The sequence below is a fragment of the Engystomops pustulosus genome, chromosome 8, assembly GCF_040894005.1.
Source record: "Engystomops pustulosus chromosome 8, aEngPut4.maternal, whole genome shotgun sequence".
NCBI classification, from domain to species: Eukaryota; Metazoa; Chordata; class Amphibia; order Anura; family Leptodactylidae; genus Engystomops; species Engystomops pustulosus.
In genome coordinates this window covers 91592382-91605686 of record NC_092418.1, presented here as the reverse complement: position 1 = coordinate 91605686, position 13305 = coordinate 91592382, and the positions used below count along the sequence as shown (strand labels likewise).

General features: G+C 43.8%; 1 protein-coding gene and 1 long non-coding RNA gene across 4 annotated transcripts in view; one reads left to right on the top strand and one right to left on the bottom strand.

The window, feature by feature from the left end:
* The window catches only part of LOC140074770 (uncharacterized), a 59154-nt gene extending 48243 nt beyond the window's left edge, over positions 1–10911 (top strand). The window contains exons 4-5 of one of the 2 annotated variants that reach the window (XR_011849271.1): positions 9498–9602; positions 10458–10911. This is a non-coding gene — a long non-coding RNA (uncharacterized lncRNA). The remainder of the gene's footprint in view (positions 1–9497; positions 9603–10457) is intronic. The other variant, XR_011849272.1, reaches the window with a different exon arrangement.
* The window catches only part of TLK1 (tousled like kinase 1), a 203639-nt gene that overhangs the window by 94249 nt on the left and 96085 nt on the right, over positions 1–13305 (bottom strand). The window lies entirely within an intron of this gene.

Genomic DNA, 13305 nt, shown 5'->3' with positions numbered 1-13305 from the left:
TAGGTTAATATTAAAAAACGATTTTTAGGTGAAATCCTCCATTAAATCTGTCGGTAAGCAGAGTAGTGAAGAAACCTCACTACAGCCTTTCCAGGACCTTCCACACAATGATGTCACATTTTGGCAGCTCATTCACACTTGTGTGTCAAAAGCAATTCACACTGTGGCTAGAAGAGAAAAAAGGAAGAAGAGAGGTAAAGGTGGGGGAATATATACTGGGGTACTAAGCAGCACCCACACCATGAAGATCTGAGGCAAATAGAGCAGAAAGTGGTGACCTGTGACATCTACAGTGCATGATCTGATTCTGTGACCTCTATGTGGATGTCACACGTCACTATTATTTATCCTTTGATAAATGGAAGTATGAAAAAAAGAAAAGAACAAATTGAAAAAATCCATTAAAAGTTTTCCAAAAATCAACCAAATTGGCCACCAGTAAAGCAACTTCATCAGATTGGCCTATTAAATACCCTGCAACGATATAGTATGCATTTGGGAATATAAAGTGTCAGTACCTGTCCAGCAACCGCGCTACCACAACCAGGCTTGGCGCTAGCTGTCAGACTAGGTAAGTGGTGGCGAACTCACCCTGCGACGTCCCTTCGGGCTAAGGCCCTGCCTAAAGCAGATAAACCGCCCTGATAAGGGCGAACCCACTATCAGGAACCTATCTGACAGTCCCTGAGTGACCCTACAAGATGACAGGGAAAACTTACTTTGTCTGGCAGCTGCTGGATGGTGAAGCGGACAGGTAACCGGAATACAGATATAGGTCAGTGTTCACACTGGTAACAGAAACCAACACAAGACAGACAGGAAGGTGGGGTCACACTAGGAGATAAACAATACTGAGGGACAAACAACAGATACAGACAGACAAGCGGAGTCAAACAACCCAGGTCAAAACCAAGATGGCGGCAAAGGTACAGATTCGTATAGCAAATAGAATGGTCAGTAGGCAAAGCAGAAGTCAGTACACAGAATAGCCAGAAACACAATAGCAAGAGCACTAGATACACAGATAGACTGCAATAACCAGCACCAAATGATGGGGCTGAGCAGAATATAAGGCAGAAATGGACACTACCTCCAGCTCTGACTGGCTCAGCCGTCCATCACTCAAACTGTATCGGCAAGCAAAACGAGTACAAAGACACACCCAGCTTTCCCAGGATCAGAAATTGAGCTGTAAATCACAAGCAGCACTGGGTGTGGTTTTCCAGCAGCCTGAAACCTGATCCCATCAGAACAATTTGTGAGTTCTGACAATAAGATAACAATCTGATCATTGAGGGTCCAACTAATATAAGCCAGAATCCTTCCAATTTCAGTATAGCTCAGATACGGATAGCTGCTAGTTCAATTAAAGACAATATAGAAGGCATGGATATGTCTAGGTGAAAGTTGCGATTTCTTTGTAACAGCACCTTTTAGCCAAAACTGTTAGAAAAACATATGCATATCTGTTTGGATAATTGATTATTTGAGACAATCCAATAAAAAATTATTGAAACAAGGGTCCAACTGTTGAGGCCCCCCCACTTATTACGAGAATGGAACCCATTTATAGGGAGGAGGTTCCACTCTCACTTATTGAATGTGGACCTACTGCTTCATTCAATACTGCAGGATTGGCAGAAATTGCCAAACACAGCTATCAGCCATCGCTGGCACTCCAATTCATGTCAATCTGAGTGCCGGAGGTAGCCGGGTGCAGTTCATGCCAATTTCTTCCACTCCTAAAGTACTGAATAGAGCAGCAGAACATGCTTCTTCATTTAATTATTTAGAAAGGAACACTCGTACTAGGGAACTGGGGGGGGGGGGGTCGTTTTCGTGATCCAGCAATCAAATGGCGATTGATCAGATTATTATTGCCTATACATTTCACACAGGTCTGTTGTTTGTGGCTTAATACTGCACATGTTCGTCTACCAAAGGCCTTAAACAGGGGAAAGTTAGCAGCCCGTTTTGGCCAAGTGGGGCGCAGCTCACCCCTCCCATCTCCAGAGAACCAGGGAGGCCGCGCTGAAACACAGGCAGGAATAAGACCTGCTCTATCATTTGCACCCACCCAGCTCGGCGCGATAAGAAACGGTCTGCACAATAGACCTCTATCGGGGCCGCAATTTGTCACGGTTGTTTGCATTAGGTCCAAGAGTCCAACTGCATCCAGAACCTGAGCAGTAAAGTGAGGTGTACTGGTCCCTGCTTCATCTATATATTTTGCTTCTCTTCTAGTTTGGCTCTTCTGGTGGCTCTTTGCCCAAAGGCTTGGGTTGTAAACCTATTTTTATAGAAAAATTTTGTACACCAAAGCTCAAAACAATTACCATTCTAGTGGATAAATGTACCAAAATCTAGTAGTTTGCATTAAATACACAACACACTTTAACTTGACTTTTTCAACATTAAATGTCTAGTAAGGTCAAGTTCACACCTGCATTCGGCACGTTCTGTTCTACCTTCTGTTACAGTCTTTTTTACCAAATATTAATAACAAAATGTAATAAAATTTAGCTTTCATACACTTAAGTCAACAGGAAACGGAAGGTGAACGGAAATATTCATTGTGCTCTCCTAATACGGAGGGAGTAACCGAAACCCCAAACGCTGGTGTGAACTGAGCCATAAACTTGGTTACATCTGTATATACAGGAGGTTCCCGGGTTACGTACAGTATAGGTTTCCTAGGTTTGTTCTTAAGTTGAATTTGTATGCAAGTCGGAACTGTATATTTTATAATTGTAGATACCGACCAAAACATTTTTTGCCCCAGTGACAATTGGAGTTTCAAAGTTTTTTGCTGTAATGGGACCAAGGATTATCAATAAAGCTTCATTACAGACACCTTACAGCTGATCATTGCAGCCAAGGACTAAAGTAACATCCAGAGATTCCGCAAAGGTCAAAGTGGGCAGAGAAGTCCGTCTTTAACTAGGGGTTGTCCTTAAGTAGGGGACCATCTGTATACAGATCAATCCCAACCCCTAAGATAAATAAGAAGACTTGTTATTGTGGAGATAAAGGAATAATGACTCCTACGGGTGTATTTTTTTAACAATACAAGGACTAGTATTTCCAAATGATTTTTAATATTGGAAACATTTTTTTTTACATTTGTTTTAACCCTTCCATAGGGTTAATATTTTGGAAGGGATAAACTTCTTTTTGTAATCTGCTTCCCTTTCTTTTCATTTTGTCCCCTTTCTCCTTGATATTCCATGTTTTAACAAGCATTTTGTTCGGTGATTTACCTTGGTCTATCAGAATGTGCTTATAATGGCGCGGCTCTCGCCTGTACTTTAAACTATAGAAAACCAGTGCGAAGAACAGGCAAAAAAAAACATTTCCTACTTCAAAGACCTGCAGAAGATGTAGATAATAGAGCCACAAGAAATAACATTCATATAAAGGTCTTCCTAAGTCATACGAGAAGGAAGTTTTGATGACTCGTTTGCAATCAATTCTTAATGAGGTACCAGGTCTCAGACAGTCTTCCTTTATAGCGACTTAACATATCTACAGAGCTCAGAGCTGAACAGTAAAAATATGGTGAGATGTCATTTGCAGCCTGCAGAGTTCTAGAATAGAAGAGATCATTACACAAGGCATCATAGAAGCAAATCACAAAAATATAAATTCTCACCTACAGCCCCCTATTCACACTGAAGATTTAGTCAGTATTTGGATCAGTATTGTAAAACCAAAAGTAGACATTATATCTCCCTCATGATTTGGATCCAGTTCTTGACTTGGAGCAATTACTGACGAAAAATCTGCCAAAAGGTAATAAGCAAATGCCTAAATAAAAATTCCTTTCCTCTAAAAATGACATTAAAAAAAGCTTACAAAACTTAAATGCAAACACTCAGCAATTCATATCTATTCAATGTTTAAATGGAGTCTATCAGCAAAAATAGCCTAAAATACGGATACCGATACCTGGCATCATCCAGGAAATCGACTTTGAGGCAATATGTAAATTAGCTGTATAAAATCACAGAGATTGGAAAACTCAGTATTGGGGTCAACTTATAGTGCCCCCAAAACTCAGCTGTGAGGGGTGTCCTTTAGGAGAGTAGTTATCAATTCATAGACCCCAGAACTCATAATACAATTGAGACCCCCCCATAGGAGAAAAAAATAATAATGGAGACCCCAGAACAAAAATAATAGAGAGGAAGCCCAAAAAATAGACAATAATCAAGGAGACCTCATAGCAGTCAATAAAGTGAATTAGTCTCACCGGTAATTCTGTTTCCATAAGTCCACCATGACGGCACCTGGAGGTTGCACCTTGACCTTTGGTAGGGACAGGAAGTTGCGAAAGGTATAAGGCCCCTCCTCTGCCGCTGTTCCCCAGTGTCTTCCAAATAACCACCGGGGTTCCAGTAGAGAGCTAGAAGATATTAGCCAGACATCATTAATAACACAGGGCAGGGTAAATATAGCCGTCATGGTGGACTTATGGAAACAGAATTACCGGTGAGACTAATTCACTTTTTCCATTACGTCCCCCATGACGGCACCTGGAGACTTACCAGATAAATAGATTAGGGAGGGACCACAGCCTGGAGAACTTTCCGTCCAAAACTCAAGTCATGGCTAGAAGGTAGATCCAGGCGGTAATGTTTTGGGAATGTCGATGTACTTGACCACGTAGCTGCCTTGCAGATTTGGGAGATGGATGCTCCCCGTTTCTCTGCCCAGGAAGTAGCCATAGCTCTGGTAGAGTGGGCTGTTATGTTTTTTGAGAGACTCACATCTTGTAGCTGGTAGGATTTAGAGATGGTCTGTTTTATCCACCTAGCAATGGTGGAACTTGATGATTTCTCTCCTTTATTTTTTCCCCCAAACTGAATAAAAAGGTTTCTGCACTTTCTGAAAGATTTGGTTCTGTCTAGATAGATTATGACAGCTCTTCTGACATCAAGGGTATGCCAGAGCGCTTCCTTCTCATTCTTTGGGTTGTTACAGAAAGATGGTAAAACGATTTCCTGACTTCTATGGAAGTCTGAGACTACTTTTGGGAGGAAAGACGTATCTAATTTTAGTACTATCTTGTCTTCCGAGATGATCAGGAAGGGTTCCTTGGAGGATAGGGCCTGCAGTTCTCCAATTCTCCTGGCGGATGTTATGGCCACAAGGAAGGAGGTTTTGAGAGATAGGTCTTTCAGGCTGCATTCCGAGAGTGGTTCGAACGGAGGCTTCGTAAGGGAGTCTAGGACTAGTGATAAGTTCCATTTTGGTATATCTGATCGGATTGTAGGTCGCAGTCTTAAGACTGCTTTCATGAACATCTTCACCCACTTGTGCTCTGCTAAGGGGAAGTCAAAACAGGCGCTTAGGGCCGAAATTTGGACCTTAAGGGTGTTAGGTCTTAACCCTTTAGAGAACCCATCCTGTAAAAAATCAAGAATTTTAATGATATCCGGTTTGCCCGGAATCGGGGAAAGGTCCCCACACCAGGATATATACTTTTTCCAGATCTTGTAGTATATTTTGTTGGTGATTGGTTTCCTGCTTGCTATTAGGGTCTGTATAACCTGGAGAGAAACCCCCTTAGCTAGGAGCAATTCCCTTTCAGGACCCAGGCCGCCAGGTTCAGAAACTTCGGGTCTGGGTGAAGAAGAGGACCCTGGTGTAGCAGATCCCTTCTGCAGGGAAGGAAGATGGGTCCTGAGATTGCTAGTTTTAAGAGAAGTGGGAACCAAGGTTTTTTCGGCCAGAATGGTGCTACTAGGATCACTGTCGTCCGACTCGATTGAATTTTTTGTAAGGTCCTGGAGATTAGGGGAAATGGAGGAAAAGCGTATGCTAGATTTGTCCCCCATGATTGGCTTAGGGCATCCAGTCCCAGGGGGTTGTCCTTGGGTGAGATGGAAAAAAATACCTCTGTTTGAGTATTCTTTTTTGAGGCAAACAGATCTATCGACGGAGAGCCCCATTTCTGGGTTAGAGAAAGAAAAACTTCCCAGTTCAGGGACCATTCGTGTGGGTCCATCTTTTCTCTGCTCAAGAAGTCCGCTGACTGATTCTCTGACCCTTTTAGGAATACCGCTGTTAAGGAATCTAGGTGATTTTCTGCCCAGGAGAAGATCTTCTTGGTGACCTCCATCAGGTCCGAGGATCTTGTGCCCCCTTGACGACGTAGATAGGCCACAGTGGTCACATTGTCTGACAGGATCCTGATATTTTTTACCTGGGTTTTGGGTAGCCTTTTTAGTGTTTCCCATACTGCCGATAATTCCCTTAGGTTTGAGGATTGTCTTCTCATCCAAGGGGACCATGACCCCTGAAGGTAACGGTCTGGAAGAACGGCTCCCCATCCTGAGGAACTGGCGTCTGTTTGGATGATCAGGACTGGAGTCGGATTCCATGGTATTCCCTTTTCTAGATGCTGTTGGTATTTCCACCAGTTTAGAGAATTTTTGACTTCCAGGGGAATGACCTTCCTGAAGTCTAAATGATCCAAGTTCTTGTCCCAAATTTTTAATGTCCACGCCTGTAGTGTTCTTACATGGAACTGGCTCCATGATACACAATTTATGCAAGCTGTTAGAAGACCTAGCAGTCTCATGGCTGAACGGACGCTGCATGATTTTTTCCCCTGGAATTTGTCTATGAAGGAGGTAAGGGATTCTCTCTTGTCTTGTGGAAGAAAAGAAGTTTGGCGCCTGGAATCTAACATTACTCCTAAGAATCTTGTCTCCCTCTGGGGGTCTAGATGAGACTTTTGGAAATTTATAATCCAGCCTAGATTTTCCAGGGTTCGTATTGTCCGATCTCTGTGATTGAGAAGAGTCAGGGTCGAGTCTGCCACTATGAGGAGGTCGTCCAGATATGGAATAATTGAGATTCCTTCTTTCCTCAAGAATGCCGTCACTTCTGCCATGACCTTTGTGAAGGTCCTGGGGGCTGATGAAATTCCGAAGGGCAAGGCTCTGAATTGGAAGTGGCAGACCTTCCCTTGAGGTGATTCCACCGCGAATCTTAGGAATTTCTGATGATTCTTGTGTATGGGGACATGATAGTAGGCGTCCTTTAGGTCGATGGTGCACATTTGTGCGCCTGGAGGAATTAGTGGGGTAGCTGTCCTTACTGATTCCATCTTGAAATATTTGTATTTTATGTTCTTGTTTAGCCGCCTGAGGTTTATAATAAGTCGAAGGGTCCCATTTGGCTTTTTCACAAGAAATAAGGGGGAGTAGAATCCCTTCTTTTCTTCTTCTTTGGGAACTGTAACAATTACCTTCATTGTTAACAATTCTTGAAGATTCTTCCATAGCTGTATTGTCATTCTCCGAGATGTTAGGTTGGAGACAAGAAATTTTTGTTGTGGAGGGGAGCTGAATTCTATCTGATAACCTGACTTGATGATACTCAGGATCCACTTGTTTGATGTGATCGTTTCCCATCTGTGGAAAAAGAAAAGAAGACGCCCCCCCTACCTGGTAGTCACTGTTTTTTTGATTGATGTGGAAGGTTGGAGAATAGATATCCTCGGCCTCTTCCACCTTTGTTGAAGGACCAGCGGCCCTGTTTTCCTCTGCCTCTGGAGTCTTTAGGATCTTTGGAATTCCGAAAGGAATAGTTTTTCTGGGGTTTCTTAATTTCTGGAAAACCTTTCTTTTTATCAGAGGCTTTTTCCAGAAGAGTATCCAGTTCAGCGCCGAACATGAAGTCTCCTGTGAATGGGATGTTGCAGAGCTTCGTCTTGGATTTTACATCCCCTCCCCACTGTCTAAGCCAAATAGCCCTACGGACAGAATTAGATAGAGCCCCTTCTTTTGCTGAAAGTCTGATGTTTTCTGCTGAAGCATCAGCAAGAAAACCTGTCGCTGAACGCAGCAGTGGTATCGTTTGTAGAAGGAGATCCCTGTCCGCATCTGTTTTTAGGTGGTCTTCCAATTCTCCTAACCAAAAGAACAGAGTTCTCGCTACCGAAGTAGCAGCTATGTTAGACTTGAGGCTAAGCATGGAAGATTCCCAGACTCTACGGAGTAGGGCATCAGCCTTTCTGTCCATGGGGTCTCTTAATTGGGAAGAGTCCTCAAATGGCAGGTCCGTTTTTTTCACCACCTTAGACACTTGGATGTCTACCTTGGGGGGGCTGTCCCAGGTTTCTGTCTCTTTGGGGTCAAAGAGTAACCTGTTCCTGAACTCTTTAGTGATGTTTGCCCGCCCCTCAGGATTCTTCCATTCCTCTTGGACGATATCTTTTAGGGTCTGATTTATGGGAAAAACCCTTTTCCTTTTGGATTTTAACCCTCCAAACAGTTCGTCTTGGATGGATTTTGGCTCTACCACCTCTTCCACGTTAAGCGTATTGCGTACAGCTTTAAGGAGGTTATCCAGTTCCTCATTAGAAAAGAGGTATTTTGAGGTTCCTTTATCCTCGGACACCGAGGAGACATCATCAAGCGAGTCCTTCCAAGAATAGGTAGGAGCCGCAGAGTGTTTATCATAGTCCGAATCAGTATCATGGGATCTAAGTTTTTTAGGAGCTGGCTCTTGATATAAATCCGGATCCTGATCAAGTTCAGGTTCGGGATTTGGCTCAGGACCAAGTCCCGGTACCGGTCGGTTTAAATTGGTAAACATCATAAGAGAGGATTGGAATTCCTCCCGCATGGCCGCTTTAAGCTCACTTAACATTGACTCCTTTTCCTGTTGTAAGGCCCTGGCTAGGCATTCAGAACATAGTGATTTTGGATACAAATCTGATAATCTTATATTACAGGAAAGACATCTTTTTGATTTAGTAACACATTTTCCTTTTTTGTTGTCTTTATCTTTCTTCTCCTTGTCCTTAGGTCTAGAAGAGTCGTCGGTACCCGGGACAATGGGGGAAGAACCAAGGTCGTCCGCCATAGTAAAGGATATTTCCACAGCTTCAGTAGTGAACTCGTTGGTGGTATAGAGGCTGACACAAAGCAGGAAGCACTTTTAAACTTCCCGCCACCTTCTAAGCCAATCAGATGGCTTCTTTAAGAGTCACGTGACCCAACCCGGAAGTCGGGCGTACTGCGCATGCGCGAATCGGCCGGCGATACACGGCCGTCGCGCAGTACGCACCGGCGTTCACAGGAGGCAGTAGCTGTGGGAGGTAGCGCCCGGAAGCCGGGAGGCACCTCATCCAGGGTCCGGAGACCCATGCTCCCCTCGGCTTCAGCTCCAGGCCGCAGGAGGAGGGGAGCCAGGACACGTCCTGCAAGACGCCCGGCCAGGAAGGGAGGTACAGCCCCCGCTCGCGGCCCGTCCTGGGGGGTTTCTAATTTCGTCCCCCCCCCCCCCCCCAAGGGGAGAGACGAGGTCTCGCAACCCTGACCCTTGGTAGGGACAGGAATACACTGGGGAACAGCGGCAGAGGAGGGGCCTTATACCTTTCGCAACTTCCTGTCCCTACCAAAGGTCAAGGTGCAACCTCCAGGTGCCGTCATGGGGGACGTAATGGAAAGTTATAATAACAGTCTTATTCTCTTTAACAGGACTGAGCTGCACAAATACCATGTGATGAATGGGACACGACATCACTTACCTGTAAAGCCGAACAGTGTTCGCCAAAGTCAACAGACGCTTCTGGCAGTCTAGTGGTAAGGGTGCCAAATATCAGAACGCCACAAGTAAAATGTACCAAATTAGTTTGGAAACTCCTCTAACTCATTTCATAGTAAATGTAAATGACAGAGTTTTAAAAATGCACCCTGGAACACCTGTACCAAAATATCTGCTTCAATAACAAGAATTATACCAAATCTACCATATAGCTCAAGCATAATAAACTAGAGAAACATATTCATAGATACAGGGACTGTGATAAACTTCTTATATTTGTTATCCGTGGCCTCCATCCTTTTAAAATCAACTTTTAAAATAATGCTAATGAGCCAGAAAGGTTTTTTTGGGGAGTTACCAGAGTCTCTCTGTGCTACAGTTTCACAGGCTGTTACACTGTCTCGCCCTTTGCCCCTCCACACTTCCTCCTTCTGTTGTAATCTCACTGCAGAGTAAGTTTCATCACACAGTGGGAGAGAAAGGGGGTGCCTGCTCACTGTAACAGCCTGTGAAGCTGCAGCTGAGGGGCACTTTGTAACAACCTCAGGAGCCCTTCTGACTCATTAGAATAATTATAAAAGTTGATTTCAAAAATAAGGAGGCCATGAATAGCAAATATATGAGGATTACCACAGTCACAGTACCTAGATCTATGAGTAAGTGTTATGATTTATCATTCTTGATTTTGATGAAGATTTCCTTTAAGAAATTAAGAAAAAAAGATTCTCTAGTTAATTTTTTTTTTCAAAGGCAGTGAATCATTTTTCACACAATGGTGATAAAATTGAAGCACTGAGCATCCGCTAAATAACTGGCTCTATAAATAGTAATCCGTAATCAGCATGTTTTACTTCTCTGGTATTCCCATACTTGACATGTGTTCCCATTTTTAGAGATCTCATAGTATGAAAACTTCCCTCCCATCAGCCATGGCCTCCTGAGCCTGAAGAACCTTCAGAAGAGGCCTGTTTTGAACACTTTGTATGAGAACATCTTGACATAGACACCACAACATGGACATTACCAAGAAATGCCTATCTCTAAAAGATATCAATAATTTGGGAAAATCCGTACAGGAAAGGTCATGGGAAAATGTTGAAATCAAGTACAGAGATCACTTCTTCAGAACGTCAACAGTGATGATGGCAGTAAGTTGTGTTGATCGAATGTGCAAGGAAATTGATGGCCATAGAAGACTGATCGGTTAAGGGCACCAATAAGCAGTTTGGACAAGCATTCAAGGGGTTGTAACAACTTTGATTGCTATCCCATGCAGGGTCGGCTCCAGGTATCAGTAGGCCCCTGGGTGACAGAGCCTCAGTGGGCCCCTTTGCAGTGAACTCACGTGGTGGCATTAAAATACAGAAACTAAAACAGTCTCTTGTTCCCTTAAATGTTTCATAGTTTATCATCACAAAAAGCCCCTTCATGGTTATTTTATATACAGCCCCTCCTAGGTTATATAACATAAATCCCCGTATTGTTCTATTATATACAGCCCCGTTACAGTTATGTTATATACAGCCCCACCTGGTTATATTATATACTGAGAATTGGCCTTAAGGCACTTGCCCAGAAAGGCCTGGTGCTGGCGCCAGCCCTGGTTCCATGTCAGGATCACGGATCGGGTCAAGCTGGACCATCCTCTGACATGTCTCCGCCCACCTGAACCTGAGTAAATGTTAGTTTCCATCACTCGTCATATATAAGGCTAACGAGACACCTTGCAAAGACTATACCCAAATACAATATTGCCCTATGATAAATCGATAGTTTAGGTAACATCTCTTCTGAGTTATGGAATAGTTATAAGACAAGAAGGCTCTTACTAAATTGTTTTATTATCATATAAAGGACAGTGCTTACAAAAGGGGTTATCATACGAAAAGGGTGACAAATTAAACAGACAAATACATACAATGAAACAGTTTGATAAAAATAAAAAGGGATAAAAATAGAACTTAAAGGGGTTATCCGGGTTTAAATTTTTTTTTATGGCCGGGCTGGGGAGGGCTATTTAAACATAATAAACATGTACTTACCTCCTCCGGTGCTGCCGATGTCCCGCGCCGCGGCCCGTCTTCTCCGTGCGCCGGTTTCAGTAACAGTGCGCACAGGGAGCTTCCGGCCGGCCGGATGCTCCCATGCGCACCATCTCCCAGCGCTTACAACGCTGAGAGATAGGGACGGATGGGAGGAGCCGTCCACAACGCGGACCGGAAGCTCCCTGTGCGCGGCTTCCGTGCCCCTGTTTGTTTACAGGGGCACGGAACGAAGTGACCGCGGCGCGGGACATCGGCGGCGCCGGAGGAGGCAAGTCCATGTTTATTATGTTTAACTATCCCTCCCCAGCCCGGCCATAAAAAAAAAATTAAACCCGGATAACCCCTTTAATGCACCGTGTGACGTTATACGTCTAGTGCCGGGGGAAGCAAAACTACATGATCAATCTATCCACTAGTGATCCCCAAAGAATGACCCTTTCCTTTGTAGAAACTTCCAGCTTACTAGGATTCTGAAATCCCCCAACCACCCTGCCTGTGATGACACAAAGGAGGCTAGGAATATGTTTAAGGGGTACTCCTACAAAGACAAGTTTCTTAAATGTACTCAGGATAACAAAATAACACATTCTCTAATTCACTGTTATTAACAAAAATACAGCATTTCACAGATATAAGTCCAACCTGTCTCTATCAGTCCTGGTATACACAATTTCATAGGCATGACCCTGTCACTTCTGACTTAGGGTCGGGCAGCCATCTTGGATTTCTGTGTACGGCCGTCAAGCTGAGTTTCTCTCTCTCTCTTATCCCTGCACTCTAGACCCACCCTAGATCACAAGAACAGATCACTGCGGTTACAAAGAATGGGGTTCCAATTCTCACCAATTGAACGAAACAGCCAGTTGAACATATGTGATACGCTTCATTCAATTATATGGGAGTGTTGGAGCTTGCTGAGTACAGCGCTCAGTTCTCTATGGCACGGCCTTTGACAGTGAATGGGTGTAACAGGGATAACGGAACACTGTGCTCTGCCATTTCAAACACTCCTGTTATATTCTCGCCCAGTTAGCGGGACCTCCATTCTCATGAACTCCTAAGGACCCTTCTCATGTTCATGGGGGCACAGCGATTGTATTCCCACCGATCAGATTGTTATCTCCAATCCTGTGGATAGGGGTTCACTATAAAAATTTCTAGAACCCTTTAAAGACAGGAAGGAGGACAAAGGCACAGAGGACAGGACCAGAAACATTTGGCTATGTGGTCTATGTAGTTGCCAGAAACCATAACTGCAGTTGTGGCTCCCAAACAAATGGAATAGGAGCTGCGGATTCAATTATAGGCCATGACTTCTACAAATTGTAGTCGGGTCTGTACTCTGGACAGAACACATGATTGGTGTTGGGTCCTGACACCAACACCCACACGATTCAGACATTAAGGGGGAGATTTATCATCAAGTTTCTGAGGTAAAACTGTTCTAGTTACCTGTGGAAACCAATCAGAGCTCAGCTTTAATTTTATAAACAGCTGTGGGAAAATGAAAGCTGAGCTCTGATTGGTTGCAATGGGCAACTAGAACAGTTCTGCTCTAAGAGACTTATGATAAGTCTCCCCCTAATAGTCTATCCAACAGATAGGCCATCAACAATAGGAAATTATATGTGGCTAAACAGATCTGTAACGTTCACCAGCCTTATCCACTTCTTACTTCGAAATACGAACGTGTTGT